Source organism: Puma concolor, chromosome C1 (assembly GCF_028749965.1).
Source record: "Puma concolor isolate L17-30 chromosome C1, mPumCon1.1.hap2, whole genome shotgun sequence".
Lineage (NCBI taxonomy): Eukaryota > Metazoa > Chordata > Mammalia > Carnivora > Felidae > Puma > Puma concolor.
In genome coordinates this window covers 76,430,068-76,452,997 of record NC_141674.1, presented here as the reverse complement: position 1 = coordinate 76,452,997, position 22,930 = coordinate 76,430,068, and the positions used below count along the sequence as shown (strand labels likewise).

At 44.5% G+C, this 22,930-nt stretch overlaps 1 protein-coding gene and 1 long non-coding RNA gene across 6 annotated transcripts in view; one reads left to right on the top strand and one right to left on the bottom strand.

Moving 5' to 3' along the window:
• Positions 1-22,930, bottom strand: part of LRRC8D (leucine rich repeat containing 8 VRAC subunit D) — a 123,860-nt gene that overhangs the window by 33,999 nt on the left and 66,931 nt on the right. The window lies entirely within an intron of this gene.
• On the top strand, positions 1,316-5,758 carry LOC147578164 (uncharacterized). Its single transcript, XR_015254867.1, has 2 exons — positions 1,316-1,440; positions 2,550-5,758. It is a non-coding gene; the product is annotated as an uncharacterized LOC147578164 (long non-coding RNA).

The following is a 22,930-nucleotide window of genomic DNA, read 5'->3' as shown; positions in this document are numbered from 1 at the left end:
CTGCTGTCCTGCTATGTTGGGGAAAAAGCGGGTAGTCTATCTAATTCAAGGATGAAATTTCAGAAGACCCACTTGGCTGCAGACCCAAAGCCACGTTCTCCAAAAAGTACGTTCAGTAATAAAGATGGCATTTTGCTGCCCATCAGCCTGACTCCTTTATCTTTCTCAGTGGCTTTTTAATTTGGGCAATGGAGGAGTTATTTCTGGCCCCCCTCAAACCTCAAGAGTGGGTAGGCCACTTGGCCTTACAGTTCGTGGCAATTATTTACTGAAGATATATGTACACTACACAATGTGGCGAGAAAGAAATGAAAATAATCTGTCTGGTCTAATCTGTTCATGGGTGGCTGTGACCATATCCCATCCCACCAGCTTCTCGGGAAGGTAGTCCAAGACATGGTATCCAATTTGTGTGAAATTTAGAGGGAAACAATTCATCTAAAATATATTCGAAAGAGAAACAACTCTATCAAAAATATTATCGATGACTTAGCCCACGGATATAGGTTTTTGGCCTATGAGAAGCATGAACCACCTGGAAACTTTCTTCCAAATACTTTAAAAGCCAAATGATACAAGTAAAAAGTTTATTACCCTTAGTATGATTTGTATGTTCTGAAGGGCACCACGAAATGTCTTCAAGTTCTTCCTTGTTTCTAACAGGTGAATATTTTACACTCTCAATCCTTTATAAAAGCGTTATTTTTTTTTTAATTTTTTTTCAACGTTTATTTATTTTTGGGACAGAGAGAGACAGAGCATGAACGGCGGAGGGGCAGAGAGAGAGGGAGACACAGAATCGGAAACAGGCTCCAGGCTCTGAGCCATCAGCCCAGAGCCTGACGCGGGGCTCGAACTCCCGGACTGCGAGATCGTGACCTGGCTGAAGTCGGACGCTTAACCGACTGCGCCACCCAGGGGCCCCTATAAAAGCATTATTAAAAGCCTTCAAAATGAAGTGTTTCTGTGTAAAAGTTCTACAGCTAGCCATTTGCTTGCAACTGAAAAAGCCAGTCATGGGTAGAATTGTAACAAGCAGAGACACTAGACAGCTAACAAAGTGACTTCAATATGTGTCATTATTATAATTCATCTCCACAAGTACTCTGTGAACTAAGTACTACTATCAACCTCAAGTGAGGGGAGAAAATGGTGTTCAAGTGGTTTACCACTCCGCCCAAGATTACTCAGGTAATTAACATTGGCAGCAGGGAGACTCAAACCCAGGTCTTCTGATGGTAAAACGTAAGTGCTTTCTATGAAGTCATGATGCTGGAATTAGGATGCTAAGGTGCCTACACCCTCCCTCCAGTTTTCCAGAGACCTGGGCAGCAACAACCAAAAGAAGTAATCTGAAGCAGACAGAAGAGCAAGCTAGCTCACTGAGTTCAGATTCCCCTGACCTTCTGTATTCTTTCTCAGCCCTTTTAAGGAAGAAAAGTGAGTGAACTCATTTCATTTAATTTCCTTCCTTCCCTTCCCCATGCCTGACCCACAAAGACACAGCCCGGGAACCAGACCAGTGGGGAGCTGAGATCTCTAAAAACAGTTTCACATCTGTTAAACTATAGGATGCTCTGCTAACTCCAAAGGGAAGCTGAGGGTCCAGCTTTCTTGAATTCCCCAGTGGTCAGATGGTCAGTACAGCTGTGATGAAAACCGCAGCTGAGCCTGGGGGCTCTTGAAGGAGCCAAGCTAAGGGTGAAAAGCCTTTGGCTTTGAAGGGAGGGGGTGGGGGGAGGCTAAGAGAGCTCCTCCAGAATGCTCCCAATGACATCTCTATTGTAAAGTTTTCATCCTATCCCCTCACTTATTTTCTAGACCCCACCTTCTCTGGTTTGTCCTTGGAAAAACAGCAACAGGCTTGAGTCCTGAGAAGGGGGAAGTTGGGTGGTCTCAGGCTAATTCCATGGGAATTCCATGATCACAGTTCTTCCTGGGGGCAAAAACAATGATGGACTGGAGCCACTCAAGCCACTAAATAAATAAATGACTAGTGAATGTTAAAATACCAGAGTTATTAAGATAATCTTAAAAGTATACTTACACAAGGCACCTGGGTAGCTCAGTCGGTTAAGCATCCGACTTCAGCTCTGGTCATGATCATGTACTTTGTGGGTTCGAGCCCAGCGTCGGGCTCTGTGCTAACAACTCAGAGCCCGGAGCCTGCTTCAGATTCTGTCTCCCTCTCGCTCTGCCCCTCCCCTGCTTGCACTCTCTGTCTCCCCAAAATAAATAAACGTTAAAAAAAATTAAAAAAAAGTATACTTGTATTTTGGAAGAAATCAATTCAAAGCCAACTATAAAATTTCTGGGCTCAATTTGAGGCATCAAATTAGTCTTAAGAACTCCATTCAAGGGAAGTAGCAGACTGAAATATTCATAAAATAAGAGACTCCTTTTTATGAGTCATGGTTATCACCACTATTACGAATGCCAGCAAATAACCTCAAAAGTCAATGGTGGTAAAGCACCAGAGAAAACAGTGAACTTTTAGAAGGTAACCCTCCTTTTTATTTCTTTCTTTTCTTTTCCTCTTTTTTAAATAGGCTTCACGCCCAGTGCAAAGCCCGATGCAGGGCTTGAACTCACAACCCTGAGATCGAGACCTGAGCTGAGATCAAGAGTCCGATGCTTAACTAACTGAGCCCCCCAGGTGGCCCGGAAACCCTCCTATTTAGAACAAATCAATCAACAACACCAGAATGCTAAAAAAGCACATTTCAATGTGTGTAAATGTGCTCACTTGAAGAGTGAGAGGTAAGATACCTAAAACCAGCCTTTCTGGCTAATCCTGCCATTTCTCTCAGCGGTGAGAACAGTGTCACCTGAGTGGAAATTACACTTGGCAACGTGATACTGTGTACCTCACTGAAAAGGCATCCCCATCAGACAACTTTTATTTTGATCAAATACAGGGTAGAAAAACAGGAGGAGGAGAATGAAAAAAAGATGGCACTGCAGAGAAAAGACATTACCTAATATATTTAAGAGGAAGCACTTCCTGGAACTTCTTGTCAACAATTCACACCACCTTCATCTCGATGAGAATAAATCCAAAATCAGTTCTTCCTCTCCTCAAACAGAAAGCACTGCCACTTTCCCTGTGCTGTTCCCAGCCCACCAAACCTCCCAACTCTTCTTTCTTTGAACACATAGTAAGCGGAATGGTTAAGAGCAGGGTTCAGAAATCCCATCACTAGAGTAAAAATACTGGCTCTGCCATGTATTAGCTGTTTGACCTTCAGGTTGGTTACTTAACATCTCCGTCCCTCCCTTTCCTTATCAGTAAGATGGAAAAAAATAGCACGCATCTGAGGCTGTGGTGAGGACTGAATGAATCCGTACATGTACTGCGCTTACACAGTGCCTGGCACACGATAAGCACTCTATACATTTAACTTTGATGATGGTGGTGATGATGGCAATGACAAGGACAGGGGCTTAACCAGACTGTGGTGCAAACAAGGACCTGGAGATCACATAGTTCCCCCAAGCAAGCACACAACCCACTAGAAAAAAGCCTTCTTATTCTGTGGACCCAGGAGACTCAAAGTGATTCTTCTCAGTGGCTACAGCAGCTTATCAGAAGGGTCAGGCTCAAAGGACCAAAGCCAGGGCAGGAAAGATACGGAGGAACAGAGACAGAGTGCTTGAGTCTGGGAGAAACTCGTTTGGGGCAGTTCCGAGAAGTGGTAGCAGCCAACAGTTCACAATCATGGGATTTAGAACTTAGAAAGAAAGTAACAGGCCAGTCAGATATGCACGTTTTGTTAATATGACCAAACTCTCCACCACCCTTCCCTCAAGGTCCATCTTCCAGAAACTGCTCGAAGTTCCTAGAGCACTTTTTCACATTTTCATGGTTACCTTTGGCATGTAATCATTCTGGGGAATAAGTGATGTCTCAATTCAATTATAAATTCTGAAAGGAGGTATGTGTGTGCCTTATACTCTCATATCTCTCTTCCTGGCCTATCCCAGCACCTAACTCCCACGATGGACATATTCAAATGGGAAGTACACAATGTAAAGGCTCTGAGTGAGCCAGTGCTATAGAGATACATGGTATTATATTAAAAGAAGCACACACATAGCTAGTGCAGAGAAAAAGACACAGAGAAGCACGCCTGCCCCTTCCTTTTTGAGGCTTCAGTGAAAACGCTGAGTCCCTAAAGTTTAGAGGTAGAACATTAAGCTGTCAGTAAAACTACTGAAAAGATTCAGTTCCAAGGAGAATTTGAATTAAATAACAAACCATAAAGTAATAAGGAAGTCCAGCAAAACTCTGCTCTCCACCACCCCCCCCCACCCCCGCCGCCATGATGGCCACTTTGATTTTTTTTTAAACAGTGAACATCAAATTCTTTTAAAAATTTTCTAGTGGTACCTTTGCTTTGCAGGTGCCCTAAATACACATTTAACCTATCTGGTAATCTAGTCCTACTTGGGCACCAAAGGATTCCCTGCGGACACTGAGAGGCAGGCGTGGAAGAATGGAGTCGGGCAAGAGTCAGCAGGTGGAGAGGGAGGAGTGAAGACAGCAGGACCCAAAGCAGAGGGGCAGAGATGGCAGCTAGAAATTGGACAACGATGCAGTCAGAGTGAGGTTCGTGAGTTCAATTCCTGCCAGCTTCAATCTAGAGAGAACTGCAATCTTCTCCTTTTACTGGCCAGAAGTGACAGCCCACTGATGATGACTTAACGCCAAAGCTGCCAGTGTGGGGTGGAGCAGGAACTGGAATCTGGGTCTCCCAATGCCTCCTTGGAGCCCTACCTCCTGGGCACGTGCCCCTTCTGGACACTCACAGGGCACGAGGGATCAGGGCTCAGAACTCAAGCAGCCACGAAAAAGCTCCCCAGTCTCCCCTGCCTCAGTGCCACATGTTGAAAGAGCCAAGAGAAGAGGCGAGAGAGATTAGGCTCCTGGTTATTCACTGTTTTGATGAAGCCATCTGCCCTTCTGATCAGATTTGCTGGACTAGAGATGCATGGGCACAATGTTTCCCAGCCAGGAGGACGTCTGACTGGATCAGGCCCAGGCTTGACAACTGATGGCGTGAAAGCACACGGCACAAGAATTATGCACCATTTCCAATCCCAGTGCCCCTACTGCCTCCACTGGCAGAAGAAATGAAATCACCACTGGATGCATGGCTTTGTGGTTTCTTGATTCCTAAGAGTACAGCTGTGAAGAACACAGGGTGAGTATAGGACATGTAAACCAACAGAGGAAGCTGCTTTACGAACAGTCTTGAAAGGGATACTGTTGTGGTTTTACTGGCTATAAAATTAGGGCAGACACAGAAAATGACTGTGAGGCTCAACAGATGCTCCTGCTAAGTGCTCTGCGTGGCTTGTGGACCATCTCTCAGTTTAATTACAATCCGGACCTCCTGAGCTATAAAAGCCATCTTCATAAGATCCAGCCTCCTTCCTCTGAGAGCAACTTTCTGCAAGTATCACTATGCTTCAATGCCCACTGCAAGTGTTAAACACATATATGGTACCTGACCTGGACACAGTGTTCTTTTTAATCTTGGGATTTTGACGATGTACATAAATCACTCAGTCGCATTCCTGTTCCCTATTCCAAACACCTACACAAAATCAGGCAAATGAAGAGGAAAATAGATGACTCCATCTCTTGCCTTCTTTCTCCTTTGACAGCTCTCAAAGGCACCCTACTTAATAAAAAGGTCATTTCTCCGGAGGGAAAGCAAGTGAGACTTGAATAAAAAGCTTGTCATCATTAGCATCACAATGTCCCCCTTCTTGGTCCTCACCTACAACCCTCTGCCACTCCTTCCCTCTGCCAAGTATATCCAGAGAACATCCAGCTTTCCTGCCCTCACCTTGACTTCCCCTTTGTCACCCATCAGTGCCTGTGGGAAGCCTTCCCCCAAATCTCTATGCCAGTAACCTACTCCTTCTAATTCCTTCTGTGAGGCTCTCAGAGTATCCTGTGCATTTTGGCACCTCCACACCCTTTTACAATTACCTGGCTTTGAGTCTGTCTTCCTCACTGAACTGTAGGCTTCTCCAGGGCAGGGATCACTACTTATTCATGTTTGTTTCCCCGAGGATGAGTAATGGCACCTGGCACACAGCAAGAGCGCAACACTTACATGGTTGCAAGCCAGTGTCACACACATTCTTTTTTTTTTTTTTTTTGTAAGTTTATTCATTTATTTTGTGTGTGTGTGAGACAGACAGAATCCTAAGCAGACTGCACCATCAGCGTAGAGCCTGACGTGGGGCTTGAACTCATAAAATGAGAGATCATAACATGAGCCAAAGCCGGATGCTTAACTGACTGAGCCACCCAGCCCTCCTGCCCCCATTCTTTAACTGGATTCTTCTTCTTTTTTTTAATGTTTATTTTGAGAGAGAGAGGGAGAGAGAGAGGGAGAGAGACAGAGAGCAAGTGGGAGAGGGGCAGAGAGAGAGGGAGACAGAATTCAAAGGCTCCCGACGAGGGGCTCCAACCCACAAACCGTGAGATCATGACCTGAGCTGAAGTTGGACACTTAACCTACTGAGCCACCCAGGCGCGCCTCTTTAACTGGATTCTTAAAGTGACACTTAGGAATTGTTAGTCTCACTTTACAAAGAAATTGAGGTTCAGAAAGGTTTTATAGGCTCCCAAGGCCACCAGTTCTGGCACCTTCTGGCTCCGGGCTTGATTTTCACTGGACCCCATTACCATCAGTTACCTATACAAGTTCTATATAGAGGATGAAAGAGAAAGCTCAGATCCTCTGATGTAAGCATATATGCAGTGACCTGCTTATCTGAAGAAATAACACAGAACCTTCAAATGTGGATAAAATCATTGCTCTGAAGGGAGGAACACTGATCCGATCTGGAGATGGAATTTACACTCATTCTTTTCTCAAGCACCTTTCCATCCTAAAGCTCTGCAGAAATGTCTGGTGGATGTGAGTTAAAGACAAACAAAAGTTCATCTGATTAAAAGGTCACGAGACAAACTGTCTCTGGTTACACTGCCAACACTGCCTCAGACTTCTTGAACGAGCTGGACGTAGGGCCGCAGCAGCTGCCAAGCTAGAAGTCACCTGGGTGTGGCTGATTCACCATTAATGCTCTGAGAAGCAACAACCTGTAGGAACTGTGGCTGCTTGGCAGGACGGGGCTGGTTTGGTCTTTGACCCTTCATGACTCTCTTAAGTGCAGCTGAACTTCTCCTCAGCTGAGGAAAGCAGTTTTCAGCACAGCTGTACCCTAGAATAATGTGAGGGAGCCTCTGAAGTGTGGCCAAGCCAGGCCCCAGCCACAGAGGTGCTGACTTAGCTGCGCCTGGGGTGTGGCTTTCATATCTGCATCGGAAGTGTTTAAAAGCTCCTCTGTGGGGCACCTGGGTGGCTCTGACTCTTGCTTTCGGCTCAGGTCATGATCTTGTGGTTTGTAGATAGAGCCTCATGTTGGGCACCGTGCTGACAGTGCAGAGCCTGCTTGGGATTCCCTCTCTCCCTCTCTCTCTGCCCCACACTCCCACGCCCCCTTCCCACCATATGTACTCGCTCTGTCTCTCTCTCTCAAAATAAAAATAAACATTAAAAACAAATAAAAGCTCCTCTACAATTCTAGCGCACAGCCAAAGTTAAGATGATAAACACAACCGAAACGTCTTCTGGGCCCTTCCTTTCTCATGTGTCCATCAAAGTTTAAAACACTGAAGCGAATGGCTGCCAGCACTCTGGAGGTGTTGAAACCGCTCTTTCATTACTTAAACTTTTCTAGAGATGGAAGCAGAACATTCCTCTACGATATCCTTGACTGGGAGATTTTCCAGCCTCTTCTGGTCAAACATTTCCAATGACAGGGAACTCGCTACCTTTTGAAAAGGCACTTTGGAATTGTATGCTTGTAACAGGTGACCGTCACAGTATGTAAATTACAGGTCTTCCTCAATCCAGGATGGTGTTGAGTTCCGACACACCCACCATTAAGTTGAAAATATCGTCCGTTGGGGCGCCTGGGTGGCTTAGTCGGTTAAGCGTCCGACTTCAGCTCAGGTCACGATCTCGCGGTCTGTGAGTTCGAGCCCCGTGTCAGGCTATGGGCTGATGGCTCATTGCCTGGAGCCTGCTTCCGATTCTGTGTCTTCCTCTCTCTCTGCCCCTCCCCCGTTCATGCTCTCTCTCTGTCCCAAAAATAAATAAACATTAAAAAAAAAGAAAATATCGTCCATCAAAAATGCATTTAATATACCTAACACACCAAACATCGTAGCTTAGCCTAGCCTACCTTACATGTGCTCAGAGCACTTACATTAGCTTGTATCTGAGCAAAATCACCTAATACAAAGCCTACCTTATAACGAAGTGTTGAATGTCACATGTAATTTATTCAATACTGTACTGAAAGTGAATGGCTGTGTGGCACAGCACGGTAGTCAGTGTATTAGTTGTGTGCCCTCGTGATCCTGTGGCTGACCGGGAGCTGCGGCCAGCTGTCTGGCATCATTAGAGACTACTGAACCAAGTACTGCTAGCCCAGTACTAAGATCTAAATTCACAATCTGAAGCACGTTTTCTACTGAATGTGTATCACACTTCATACCACTGTAAAGCCAAAAAATCATTAAGTTGAACCATCATAAATCAGGGGTTGTCTGTATATCTCAGTAAAGCTGTGTGTGTGTGTGTGTGTGTGTGTGTGTGTGTGTAAGTAGTCCACAGTAAGTGATCTCTAAGCATCAATTTCCTGATCCATATGGAGTGACAATATTTCCTTTGTAGGACTTGTGAGGATTGGAAAGCACCTAGTAGCTGGAACATTGTAAGATGCTCAATGAATAAAGCTTCCCTTCCTCTCTCCATAAAGGTGGAATGGAAGTCTTCCCCTAAAGTCCTTTTTCAGGCTAAACACTGCTCATGTTTACAATCCACAGATAGTTAATGACTCATCAGGCTGTGGTTTTTCCATTCCTCATCCTCTCAGTTCTCCTGCTCTGAATCCTTAGATTTGGTTTTGTTTTTTTAAGTGAGCTCTACACCCAACGTGGGGCTTGAATTCATGATCCCAAGATCTGAATTCTCACGATCTACCGTCTGAGCTCAGCCAGACCCCCGTGAAATGCTAAGCTGTGACAACTGTTTGTGGTGGCATCGCTTCCAGAGCATCAGTGGGTTCCAGTACAGTGACGGTGGCATAACATCAACTGCGGACTGGTTCACGCTAAGTATTTTACAAGTTTTAGGAGCTCTAGATTCCCCCCACCTCTCACCCATATACTCGGTATCAGTTGCCAATGGGCACTAAACCATATGTGCAGGTACAGTGACATTTTGGAGGGATGATGAGTCCTCTTTATTTAGCTCCTCAGGAGTAAGTACAGGGATTAGGTGGGAATTCTTCCCATTGTCTGCTGTGCCTTTCTTATCTATAATTCTGGCTTGGCAACATAAAACTGCAGAAACCAAACAGATATGGCTAAGACAGAGGTTCGAATCATGGCACTCTCTCTCAAAGCAAGCCATGTAACTCTGAATATCAGCACACTTCTCTGAAAATGGAAACACAGCACCTTTCTACCAGGGTTACTATGGAAATTAAGTGATATGTTACAATAAAACACACAGCACAGTGCCTAGTACTTAACAGGTATCCAAAAAACTAGAAGAGTAATTATTATCAACACTGTGGTATGGCAATTTCCCATTTTTACACTAGACTGTCCTGAATGTTAATCTATTTGGCTAGGGTCCTGACCTCTCTGCTTAGTTCTTGCCATCTCTGTCCGCTGGGGCAGGTAAAATCTGGTCCTCACACGGGAGCTTCCCCTGCCCTCTGCCCTTCTTCACAGCCTCTCTCCCCACAAGCCCCAGAATGTGGACTTCTTGGCTCCTATCAGCACCTGCTGGTGTATAAATTGAACTGGAGTCGGGAGACCTGGATCCTAGGTCCTGCTCAGCCACTAGCTATGTGACCTTGGGCCAGCCACACAGACTTCTTGGATCTCTGTTTCCCCTTCTGTAAGACGATGGCATCACACAACAAGATCTCCAAGGCCTCTTCCTGATCCAAAGTTTTATGACCCCCATCCTCTCCCCCCGCACCCCCACCTCCGGGCCCCCTCCCAGCCATCCTTGATCATTCCCAATGCACTCCTCTGCCTTCCCGCCCACCAAAGGGAAGTTCATGAGTACTGACCCTCTCCCCACACTCTGACTTCTGCCCAAGCCCTGGAAACACACTATTAGTGGCAAAGAATTTATAATAAGCCACTTAAGACATAGATTTCTGGAGGGTGGTCTGGAAACTAAAACTCATGTATTACATTATGTTTATTAGAGAATGTATTCATAAACCATTTTGAGATTGTATTAAGATGATAATCTCCACTAATGATTCCAACTACTGCCTGTTAGAATAATATAGTATATATACATATATATATATATATATATATATATATATATATATATATATATGTATATACACACACACACACACACACACACACACATACATACTGTGGAAATGTTTCATAAACATTTTCTGGCACACCTTTTTTTCCCTTGTGTTTCTCATGCAAACACTGCCCCTCCCAGGGCTGGAGAGGACACTGAGGAGTTTCAAACTCAGACATTCTATCCTCGTCTCACAGACTGTACACAGAGATGTAAACTGCTTTTAAAAATATGATAAAGACATCACTGAGATCACAGAAACATTTAGAGATGATTATTCTTTTAAAGAGCTCTTGGAGTGCCTAGGGGGCTCAGTGGTTAAGTGTCAAACTCATGATCTTGGCTCAGGTCTTGATCTCACAGTCATGAGTTTGAGCCCCATGTTGGGCTCTGGGCTGGGTGTGAAGCCTACTTTAAAAAAGAAAAAAAAAAAAGAGCTCTTTTAGGATATCTAAAAAGAATTTCCCTTAAAAAATTTTTTAATGTTTATTTTTCAGAGAGAGAGACAGAGAGAGAGGCTGAATGTGAGTAGGGAAGGGGCAGAGAGAAAGGGAGACACAGAATCCAAAGCAGGTCCAAGCTCTGAGCTGTTGGCTCAGAGCCCAACACCGGGCTTGAACTCAGCAACCACAAGATCATGACCTGAGCTGAAGTCGGATGCTTAACCGACTGAGCCACCCAGGCGCCCCAAAAGAATTTCCCTTTTAAGAGTTCAAAGCCTCAACAACTTTTAAGAAGCTCAACTGAATTGCTATATAAAATGAAACAGATCATGTATGAATAGAAACCTGCGGATACCAAGATATTTTACATAATTTAAAAAATTACATAAGTCAAACCTATTCACATAGAAAATTAGAAATGATGATAAATCAGAAAAAGAATCAACAGATACACCTTTATATATGAGTTTTTAAAATTTTTTTTCAACGTTTTTTATTTATTTTTGGGACAGAGAGAGACAGAGCATGAACGGGGGAGGGGCAGAGAGAGAGGGAGACACAGAATCGGAAACAGGCTCCAGGCTCCGAGCCATCAGCCCAGAGCCTGACGCGGGGCTCGAACTCACAGACTGCGAGATTGTGACCTGGCTGAAGTCGGACGCTTAACCGACTGCGCCACCCAGGCGCCCCTATATATGAGTTTTTAAAATCAACATATATGTCACCTAGAAGATACATTTACTACACGGAAAATTTCACTACACACATATTTATATAGTTTTCTGACTCAAGTGGCCTTTGAAATTTCAGCAGATATTTCGGATACAACTATCTCGCTGTGAATTTCTCTAAGCTATTTGCTTATTTACAATGATAGCTGAAAAAAACATACCAAGTCTGCCAAATCTGTAAATACACAGAGATTTAAAACGTTCATCAAATAAGAGAAACAAACACATTTAAATGCCATCTAACAGATGTTTAAAATATATTCCATGAATATGGCAGGCTTATCTTTTTGGGGAAGTAACGTAAAAGCCCTGCATATGTTTCTAGTACACTCAGTTATATATTTAGGAACACGTAACAATTGTGCTTCTCAAAAAATTTTCACTATATTATCATACATGTTGTTACTCATCATCCAGCATACCTATCTGTTCTCAGACAAGCAAATAGAGGAGTTCTCAGACAAGCTCACTGGAGCACCTGCCTGTTTCCTGAGTGATGGAGGGGAGGGTGGAGGACACGCCCCGGTCCTGAGGAGAACAATGAAAGAACATGAGCAGGTTGCAGGGAACACAGCTTTTCCCTTTGGCAACTGCATGGTTCCTTCTGAACTCGACAGAACTTTCCATAACACGTAAGCCAAGAGCTTCCTCACCTATATGGGAGAGCTTGCATCCTGACGAAAGCAAGGAGACAATTCTTTAAGTGGTTATTTATCTCATCTTTATGTGTTTTTGTTTTTGTTTTTAAGTAGACTTTACACCAGTGAGGAGCCGATCTTCAGGCTTGAACTCACAATCCTGATATCAAGACCTGAGCTGAGATTAAGTATCGGACACTCAACCCACTGAACCACCCAGGCGCCCCTATCTTGCCTTTATGAAAATATACTTATGTCACTCACATACAAATAAGGATAAGTACAGATTATTTTCCTACATTTCAGCTTACTTAATATTGTGCTCCTTTTGCACACAAACTCTGTTAGCATTATACATAAAATAAGAATAAGCAGGTCGTAAAAAAGACCCTGAGGTATTCTCCTATGCCAACCCATGAAAAGACCTTGAATGCCAGTGCACAGAGCTCTCTGTCCTGTTCCTGTCTGGTCCCACGTTTTATTTTTTAAAAATGTTTATTTATTGTGTGTGTGAGAGAGAGATAGAGTGCAAGCAGGGGATGGGAGAGAGAGAGAGGGAGACAGAGAATACCAAGCAGGCTCCATGCTATCAGTGCAGAGCCTAATGCTGGGCTCGAACTCATGAACCTTGAGATCATGATCTGAGATGAAATCAAGAGTTGGACACTTAATTGACTGAGCCACCCAGGTGCTTCCAGTCCCACATTTTAAATTGGTGATATTGCTGCAAAAAAAGTTTTGATTGCACAAAGCTTAAGAGGAGAGAGATCGGGGCGCCTGGGTGGCGCAGTCGGTTAAGCGTCCGACTTCAGCCAGGTCACGATCTCGCGGTCCGTGAGTTCGAGCCCTGCATCAGGCTCTGGGCTGATGGCTCAGAGCCTGGAGCCTGTTTCCGATTCTGTGTCTCCCTCTCTCTCTGCTCCTCCCCCGTTCATGCTCTGTCTCTCTCTGTCCCAAAAATAAATAAACGTTGAAAAAAAAAATTTAAAAAAAAAAAAAGAGGAGAGAGATCAAAAGAGGGGCGCCTGGGTGGCTCAGTCAGTAAGGCATCCGACTCTTGAATTTGGTTTGCTCAGGTCATGATCCCAGGGTCGTGGTTTAGAGTCCATGTTGGGTTCTGCACTGGATATGGAGCCTGCTTAAGATTCTATCTCTCAAAAAAAAAAAAAAAAACAAAAAAAGGGAGAGAGCAAAAGAGAATTAGCAATTAAAACACCTCAAAAAGGCTGAAAGATGGGCCAAATCAAAACAGATTATAGTTAGAAGGAATCAAGTTAAATAATTTAATCCAAAAGATTTCAAGAGCACAGATCAGGGTGAAAGAAAGAACTGGCTTACCAGTTAGTATATCTATGAGAAAGATGTTGATGTTTTCACAGATTGGGACCTTAATATGAGCCAAAGAGGAGACCGGCCACCAAACAAACATTACCAGGTAGACAATGGCTGGGACAGGAGAGGAAGTGGTCCCACTAATCTTTCTGCTTCTCAGATCAAGCCTGCCCTTCTGTGTTCAGTTCAGTTCTGGGTATAAGTCCACATGTGACATAGCTAGTAGGTGAACCAGGGTTGTGTAGAGTCTTGAAAAATTAACTCGAAAGCATTTCGGTGCGTACTATGATTTGTGCAAGGTACTATAAAGTGTGCTAGTACCCAGGGATGATAATGAATGAAAATGATAACAATGCAAATAACTAGCATATAACCTAAGCATTGCTCAAAGCACTTTCTATGTATTCATTCATTTAACCCAACAGCTTACTTTGCTTCTTGGTCATCTTCTAGATACCTGAGGTTTCCCCATTTCTGCCCAAGTGAACCATCCCTACATTCAACAGGTTGTATTTAATCACTTATTCTTCCACATTTTGTACCATGTTTCCCCCCACTTTTCTTTTGTTAAAAATAAAACTCTGGGGTGCCTGGGTGGCTCAGTCAGTTGAACGTCCAACTTCAGCTCTGGTCATGATCTCACAGCTCCTGAGTTCGAGCCCTGTGTCAGGCTCTGTGCTGACAGCTCAGAACCTGGAGCCTGCTTCGGATTCTGTGTCTCCCTCTCTCTCTGTCCCTCCCCCTCTCGTGCTGTCTCTCTCTCTCTCTCAAAATAAACATTAAATTTTAAAAATTAAAAATAAAATAAAATTCTAATAAGCACCAAACTGGGGCATCTGAATGGTTCAGCTGGTTGAGCATCCAACTCTTGATTTCAACTCAGGTCATGATCCCAGAGTTGTGGGATCAAGCCCGGAGTCACGTTCTGTGCTGAGTGTGGAGCCTGCTTGGGATTCTCTCTAGACTCTCTCCATCTGCCCCTCTCCCTCACTCATGCTCTAACACACACCAAACTGGTATATATCCATCATCATTTGACTTTTTAAAAGTGACTTTATTATAAAGATGATAAACACTGAAAGAAAAACTGGAGAACACAGACACATGGAGAGAAGTAAGAGAAAAACAAATCAGATGATTTTCTGACCACTGTTATCATTTGTGGAGTTCCCCTCCACTTTTTGCTGTGGATACATTTGTGGCTTCCACTTTACATTGAAGTCATCATACTGCACATGCATATTTGTTATTTGACCTGGTGAAATTAAGTAGCATTTTTCTCTTTTACTAAATAGGCTGTTACCATCAATTTATGGGGCTGTGAATGTACCATATGTTTTGAGATAAAAACCAAGGAAAATGTTTCCTCCTCCGTGCCCCCCACTTTAAATCGCTCATTACTGAGGGCTTTAAGGCCTCTGAAAAGATGTCCTTGTCCTTGCAAATCAATGCTAATAGAAAAAGAGAAGTAGTCTCTTAATTGCTGTTGTGATTTAATGAGCACTTGTTAGATGAGAAATCTTACTGAGTGAGCTAGACTATAAGAGCTGCTAGATCCTTTTTCCACTACTTAAACTTCTAAGAAGAAACTTGGGTTAAAAAAAAAAAAAAAAAAGAAAAGAAAATCCTACATCTGACTGCTATCTCTTAGGCAGTTATAAATCACTACTCCTCCTTGTCCTAAGGCAGTCTCTCCTACTTTTTTTTTTTTTAATTTTTTTTTTTTTTCAACGTTTATTTATTTTTGGGACAGAGAGAGACAGAGCATGAACGGGGGAGGGGCAGAGAGAGAGGGAGACACAGAATCGGAAACAGGCTCCAGGCTCTGAGCCATCAGCCCAGAGCCCGACGCGGGGCTCGAACTCACGGACCGCGAGATCGTGACCTGGCTGAAGTCGGACGCTTAACCAACTGCGCCACCCAGGCGCCCCAGTCTCTCCTACTCTTAAATGAACTGGCAAAAAGAGAAATCTTTGGATATTGAAGTTCCTGCTACCTGCTGCGGATTGAGGTACTATACTTAAGAAAATGGGAGACAGAACTTCAAAGATTGATGAAATTCATCATGGATGAGGTGTGACAGGGAACAGATCCTCTCATTAATATCCCTCTCCCTTCCCTCACCTCTTCTTACGGAGATAAAGGGACAGAAGGAAAAATGCAAGCCAGTCTACATGTCCAAAAAGGTATCTGGTTAACACCTAAAGCCAAGTGATGGGAGGGAACCTGGGGAGTGAACTTAAGTGCCTTTGTGACTATTCTGCCTCCACAGCTTGAGATCTGAGGCCTGGCACTCTTCCCATGCGGGGCTCCGCACACAAGTTCTTCACTAATGCCTAAGTGTGATGTGCTTATTCCATCTAAGTAAAAGGTTAAGCCATGGCAGTAAATCTAGCAGTAGTAAAATAAGGATTCTCTGGAAGGTTGAGGAAACTGTTTCTTAGTGCCATAAACAGCAAACTTATTACTACCTTCTTGTTCTTTCCAAATCCCCTAAATCAAAAACACCTTCCTCTGGGCAGTTTAATACTCTGGTATTGTCCTCACTAGGATGTACTGATGTCAGTATGAAGGTAACATATCCCAACAGTGTCAGAAAATTAATTATCGAGGCAGAAACAAAATGAAAAGCAGAGGGCTATGTGTCAAGATATTAAGCTCCTCATCATTTTTGAGAAGAAGATAGATGTCTGTGTTGACTGGAGCACAGCATTTGTACTGAGTCATAAGAAATGAAGTCAAAGGGTTAAGGTTTAGCTAGATTCCAGAGTATACTGAAATCCGAGAGAGTTTGGTTTTATTTAGTAGGGCAACAGAGAGACTGTGCAAATTCACAGTAACATGAAACAGCTTTGGAAAGCCTAGTCACGTCATGATATATGAGATACAAGGTAGAGGGTAGCAGCCATGCAGGGGGCGTTGAGAGACACTGGAGACCGGCTGGGATTGTTGTCATTATTTAGTTGGAGAGGTCATATATGGTATCAATGGGACTGAGAAAGAAAGAGCAGGTCACAAGAAACACAGGTGAGAACTGTAATCGTGTGGCCATGGGGAACAGAGGGGAGGACAGTTCAGTGACGCAAACATCTGAAAGCATACCGGCAAGCAAGCCACATCCCAGTTAGGGATTATCAGCCACCGCACACTTCTGGTTCAGGTCATGTCCCACAAGATTTATGGACCTCATTTCTTTCCATCGTCACACCAACTCTGAGAGGAATTATCACCCCACTTTACAACGAGGAAGCTTGGACCCAAAGACATTGAGGCCACTGGCTGGAAGAGTTGGGATGTGAACCCATGTCTGTCTAATGCCGTGGCTCTTATTCACTCTGTTGCTTCCCCACTGTCAAGGCTTCAAGAAATAGAAGCAGCCCGCTCTTCACAAGTCCCGACCTAACGCAGCAGCCTCCTATACACCCAAAAGCTACAATTATTTTGCCTTCACCAGTTCACAGTATAATATCAAATACATGATTTCTGATATTTCGTTGTGAATATATATGGCACCCGGGGGTCTCTAAAGTGCCGAACAGATGTTAGGTATTATTTTTATTATTATGTGGACGTTTTCCTACGGTGACTAATGTCAGGAAATAGAAAGGGCTCCATTACAGAGTGTGTCTTACCTACAGCCCAGCCCAAAGATGAACTTATTAAGGCTTACTTTGTGAGGTCATTTTCCTTTATACCAAGATAGACAGAACAAATGAAGCATCTGTGTCCACGTGCTTGGGATTCTTACAGAAAGGCCCATCTGCAATTTTGGGTACAGGCTGTAGCACGACCAGATGCTGTGCAAACAACATGCCCTACTTTCTTTAACAACGACAAAGAGAAAAAAGGTTAAAGTGAAACACTCTCAACTAGCTGGTTTGTTTTCCTATAAACTCTACCTACAAAGTATTAGCAATGAGTAAGCATGAAGTGGATCAAAGTAGCCACGTTCTGCCAGGTTCAGATGCCCTCCCCCACCCCAGCCTTGGCCGGTGCTGGCAGATGGTGTCTGGCTGGGCTTTCAGAAGGCACCCAGCTTTTCTAAAGTCCCTTATGTCTCCAATGACAGACTCATAGGCTGCTGGGGCTGAACAGGATCTGAAGAGTTATTTGACAAAGAAGGTAATTAAGGTCCCAAGAGATGAATGCACAATGTTCTGCATTTTCTGCCCAATGGTCAATCTCCCAATTACACCCACTGAAAACATGCTGGAGGCTACAGAACATGGAAGGGGTGGAGAATTCACCTCTTCCTTCTTCCTTCCTTCCTTGTTCCCCTGCCCAGCTGAAACCCCATGGTCAGACATCTTACGAGGACCTCAGAGGCTCAGAGTCTGCAGCCTGGGCCAGCCCCTCTAAGAGCATCTCTTTCCAGTGGGGCTTTGCCAAGAGGTCTCGCACAGGCCTTCCAAAGGCATGCTGCTCATCTTACCCTCTCTCAGCATGTCAGAGGCATCCTGCACCTTAGAAAACCCGCCTCGGTCTCCCCCGACCCTAAAAAGTAAGACCCTATTTTGATTCTGCAACTCCTCCAATTTACCCATCGAACTGCCACCAATGGTAGTTTCTGGAAGTACTCTCTGGAGCAACCCTTTAAAAACGCTGTAGCCTATTAAAGCCTAAACTCACTTGCTGGGCAGTCGATGTCCCACCATTACCTGCCCCCATCCTTTCTCGTCTCTCCACATTTTCCCATATGCCCTGTGCTCATCACCAAACAGAACCCCTGTTGTTTCCTGGGCGTAATGAGGGGCTCATGCCACTTCTGATGTCCGGAATACGCCTCGGGGCACCTCCTCTCTTCTCATGTGGAGCTGCCCACCTATTTTCCCAGGCCTGGCTCAAATGTCACTCTTCCTAAAAGAATGGCTCTCTATTACAGCAACAAGCTAATTTCTGTCTTGCAAAGAATACTCATTTATTCTTTATACATTAATTCAACCAATGCTTATTAGTAAAGCACTTGGGCACCAGGTACCCTGCTGGGCATACAAAGACACTTGGAATCAGAAATACAAATGATCAACTAGTGGTATGTGCTTCTGGAGGTACTGTGGCTTCCCTTCTTCCAAGCAGACCATACACTCCCTGATGACAGGGAATGAGCCCTCTTCTTCAGTATCTCCCACAGCACTTAATGCCATCTGTGGACCCGTAAAAACTCTCAAGCTCTCTCAGTCACGGAGTGTAAATGTACCGTAACTTATGTGCTTATCCTTGAGCAGACTGACATTACTTTTTTTAATATTCCCAATAGCCATTCTGATGCATGCCATGTAGCAGTCTCTCAGTAATTCTGAGGAATGAATGAAGAGAAGGAGGCAAGAAGCAAGCCACCGTGACAACAGGGATGTCTGTCTTGTTCACATCTCTGTCCCTGGGGTCCAGTACAGGGTTTGGCCCATATGGGAAATAACAAACATTTAGCAAATAACCATAGCCGCTGCCCTGGAAGAACTTGTCTCTTTACCTATGGTCACGTTTCCAGTCTCCTCTCTCAGCACATGGCCAGAGGAAGCTCTTAGGCAAGATTATAAGGAGAAACAGAAGTCCTGGGCCCAATTCCCAGGGGAGCAAGGTCTTAGCTTCATGACTCCTTCCCTGGCAGCTGCTCTGTTGGGCAGGCCTTTAGCACCCGATCTTCCAGAGACATTACCTATGCAGAGGCACGGATGAACTGCTTCCAGACTGAGACCCATGAGCAGCTCACAGAAAGGCAGAAAGTGACCAGCGCCAACTCCATCTCTTAGCTCCTGGCCAGTGGTACCCCCCCCCCCCCCCCACCCATGGCCTTGCCACTCTGGGCCAATGCTTCTGCATTCAGTTATCAATTTGGAAATGAAAAGCAGAAGCTAAAAATAAAGTTCAGTGAAACTGTTCAAGGTTAATGGGATGGAAACCACAAAAGAATTCGTGCCTGAGGGCAAGGCCCATGGTTCTGGGAGATAGCACATAATCAGCACCACACTGGCCAGCGCTTTGTAACCTCTCATGGGCCCCTTCTCAGAACTGCTCTCGCTGTGTGGCCTGGACCACACAGCTCGGCACCCAGTTTGCCTCTACCTCATGTGGCTTCCAATTCTCTCTTTTTTAAAGCTTTTTTTTTTTTTTAAACTACTGATTTATTTATTTACTGAGAGAAAAACAGAGAAGGGAAGAAGGGGAGAGTGCCGGGAGGGGTAGAGAGGGAGGGAAATCCCAAGCAGGCTCTGCACTGTCAGCGCAGAGCCCGATGAAGGGCTCGAACTCACATACTGTGAGATCATGACCGAGCTGACATCAGACGCTCAACCGACTGAGCCACCCAGGCGCCCCGCTTCAAATTCCTTCTTAAGGTGAAGTATAGATGCAGTTTCATGTATATAATAAATCTTTCTTTACTGGACAGACTGTTCTCAAGGGAAAAGGGGTCTGGGATCTAAATATAATTTACCATTGTATAGTTAAGAAAAAAAAAATGTAGTCAGCATTTATAAGTTGAGAGATTGCACATTAAAAATCTGACTCTTGCTTTTAAAACTGGAAGATCTAGCAGTCTGGGATCCACTTACTCCACGGCAACAACCACCCCAGCTGAGTTGTCCCCTCTCAGAAGGACCACGTGTCTGCCAGTTCACAACAGTCCCAGATCACTCCTGTTTTCTGATACTCATATCTGCGTGGCCTGGTGAACACCTGAGTCTGGAAACCATATTTAACGTAGTCAACCCAAGCAAGCGCCTGAATATCATCTCTGACTTCACTCTTTTCCTCACTGTTACAGCTAACTGATAGAAAGCTCTACTCATCTTTTAAACATTTCTGAAACTCTTAATTTTCCAATTCGCTCCCTCTAGTACTCAGTCTAATAATCTGTTAATGCCACTGGGATTAAATTCCACGGATCCTATACTTCCTAGCTGTCACTCAGCCTCCTCTCTTTCCTGCCATTTTCAACCCTTCCTTCCACCTACCCCCCGCACCCCCACCTCTCTCTCCTTCTTCATCCCAGTGATCTGGCAGACCGTAACATAGCCTTGTTCTAAATGCAAGTCTCTGCTTGTTCTGCACATGTTCCAAAGCTGCTGACTGTGGCTGGAGAAAAACACATAATCATGGTAACTGACAAGTTCTGTTTTTTTAAAAAATGTTTATTTGTGTGTGTGTGTGTGTGTGTGTGTGTGTGTGTGTGTGAGAGAGAGAGAGAGAGAGAGAGAGAGAGAGAGACAGACAGAGAGACAGAGAGAGAGACAGAGAGAGCTCAAGGAGAGACAGAGAGAGAGGGAGACAGATAATCCCAAGCAGGCTCTGCACTATCAGTGCAGAGCCCGACTCAGGGCTCGAGCTCACAATCCATGAGATCATGACCTGAGCCACCCAGGCGCCACTCGACAAGTTCTATTTTAAATTCATGACCACTGATCTCTGCAGGGTCCTTAGTTTAGCCTCTGCAACCTGACCACCTTTTCCTCACTCCATGACTCTTCCTCTCTCCTAGGTGACTATTTTGCCATTTCTCCTCTCTTTATAGAAATCTCCTCCCTACCCGTGGCTGCAAAACTGTGCACTCTGTGTTCCACTGAGCAAAGAAACAACAGAAGGAGAATATCTCCACACTCCCGTTTCCACCTTTACCAACTTTCCTGCATTTAGACATACATTCCATAGTCTGCCATATCTAAAGCAAGTCCTGCCCTTGTAGATACCCCAACAACTTCTCTGACTTCATCAATCTTCCAGCAACATTCTCTCTCTTAAGTCACCGGATTTTCCCCTCGCCACTGGGTCGGACCTGTCTGGAAACCTCATGCTGCCATTTTCTCCATCTTTAAAACCTCTCCCCATCACCTCATATCCTCTTCCAGGTTCTCTTTTACTCGTCTGCTCCCCTTTAAAGGGAAACTCCTCAAGAGATGCCCACACTCATTCTCTTTAAAAGACACAGAACAAGGCTGTCTTCCCTCACTCTGCCAGAACACTCTACACCAGCTACCCAGGCTCCTCACTGAGCCTCAGACGGGCCAAGCACTTTTCTGTCTTGGAGCCTCTGCCCAGGATGCCCTTCTGCCTGACACACTCTTCCCGGAGATATCTCCACACGGTTCCTACCATCACCTCCCCCAGGCTTCCCTGCCTGCCACCTTCTCACACACACGCCTTCACAGTGCCTAGTCCCCTTCCTGTGTTTTATTTTTCCCCACTGTCCTTACTGCCACATGGCATATTCTAAATAAATTTGGTTCTTACCCATCTCTCTCCCCTCTCATTGGCTGTCTCATTATTAAAGTTTTAAATACGTTAACGTGTGTGGCTTCTGTTCTGTACGACCTGTGGATGTTTCCAAGATCACAGAATGCTCCCTGGATTATCATTTGAAGCATACAATTTGCACTCTCTAGCAGTTTCCCTTCTGTGGGGAGACCCGTCTGCAACTCTTGGATGAGCGTCTGAGAAGGCTGCTAGGAAGCACTCAAGGGGTGTCATTCGACATGGTCGACACCCGCAGTTGGGTGCAAGTCTTCAGACACCTTGCAGTGACGGATTACACATAAACTTTCCACTTACTAAGTCACATGAATAACAAAACTCTATTCAATCAGATGCTTGCCAACAATGTCTTCAAGGTTATTTCCTTTCAAATATTTTTTAAAATGTTTTTATTCTTGAGAGACAGAGCACAAGTGGGGGAAGGGCAGAGAGAGAGGGAGACACAGAATCTGAAGCAGGCTCCAGGTTTGAGCAGTCAGCATACAGCCCGACATGGGACTCGAACTCATGGACCACGAGATCACGACCTGAGCCAAAGTGGGACACTTAACCGACTGAGACATCCAGGTGCACCAGTCTTCAAAGTTATTTCTTAATCACTCAAATGCTAAAGTCACTTGGCAGACACAGACATAAAATTTCTTTTTACCAAATCACTCAAAGCTGTGGTGAATTGTAATACATTCAAACTACTGTTTGGGTAAAATGGTGCCACCATTTCTTCATCAATTGTCCAGGGAGGGGATAAGTAAAACAAGTCCTGTGTTTTGGGGGGAAAAAATGATTCTATCAAATGGTTCTGCTGTTATTTTTAACATTAGAAAGAGAAGAATAGTCATTTTGTAAACCTCACCTAAGGAAATATGCCCAAATCTAGGAAAAACTACAAGCACAAGATACCCAGCATCACAGGTTAGAGCATTTTGCATGACAGTGAAGCACATGATCTTCCCACCACAGTAAAATGATGTGTGCCACTAAATGGAATATTGTATAACAATGATGGTTAAATATTGATATGGGGGGGTACCGGGGTGGCTCAGTCAGTTAAGCATCCAACTTCAGCTCAGGTCATGATCTCATAGTTCGTGAGTTTGAGG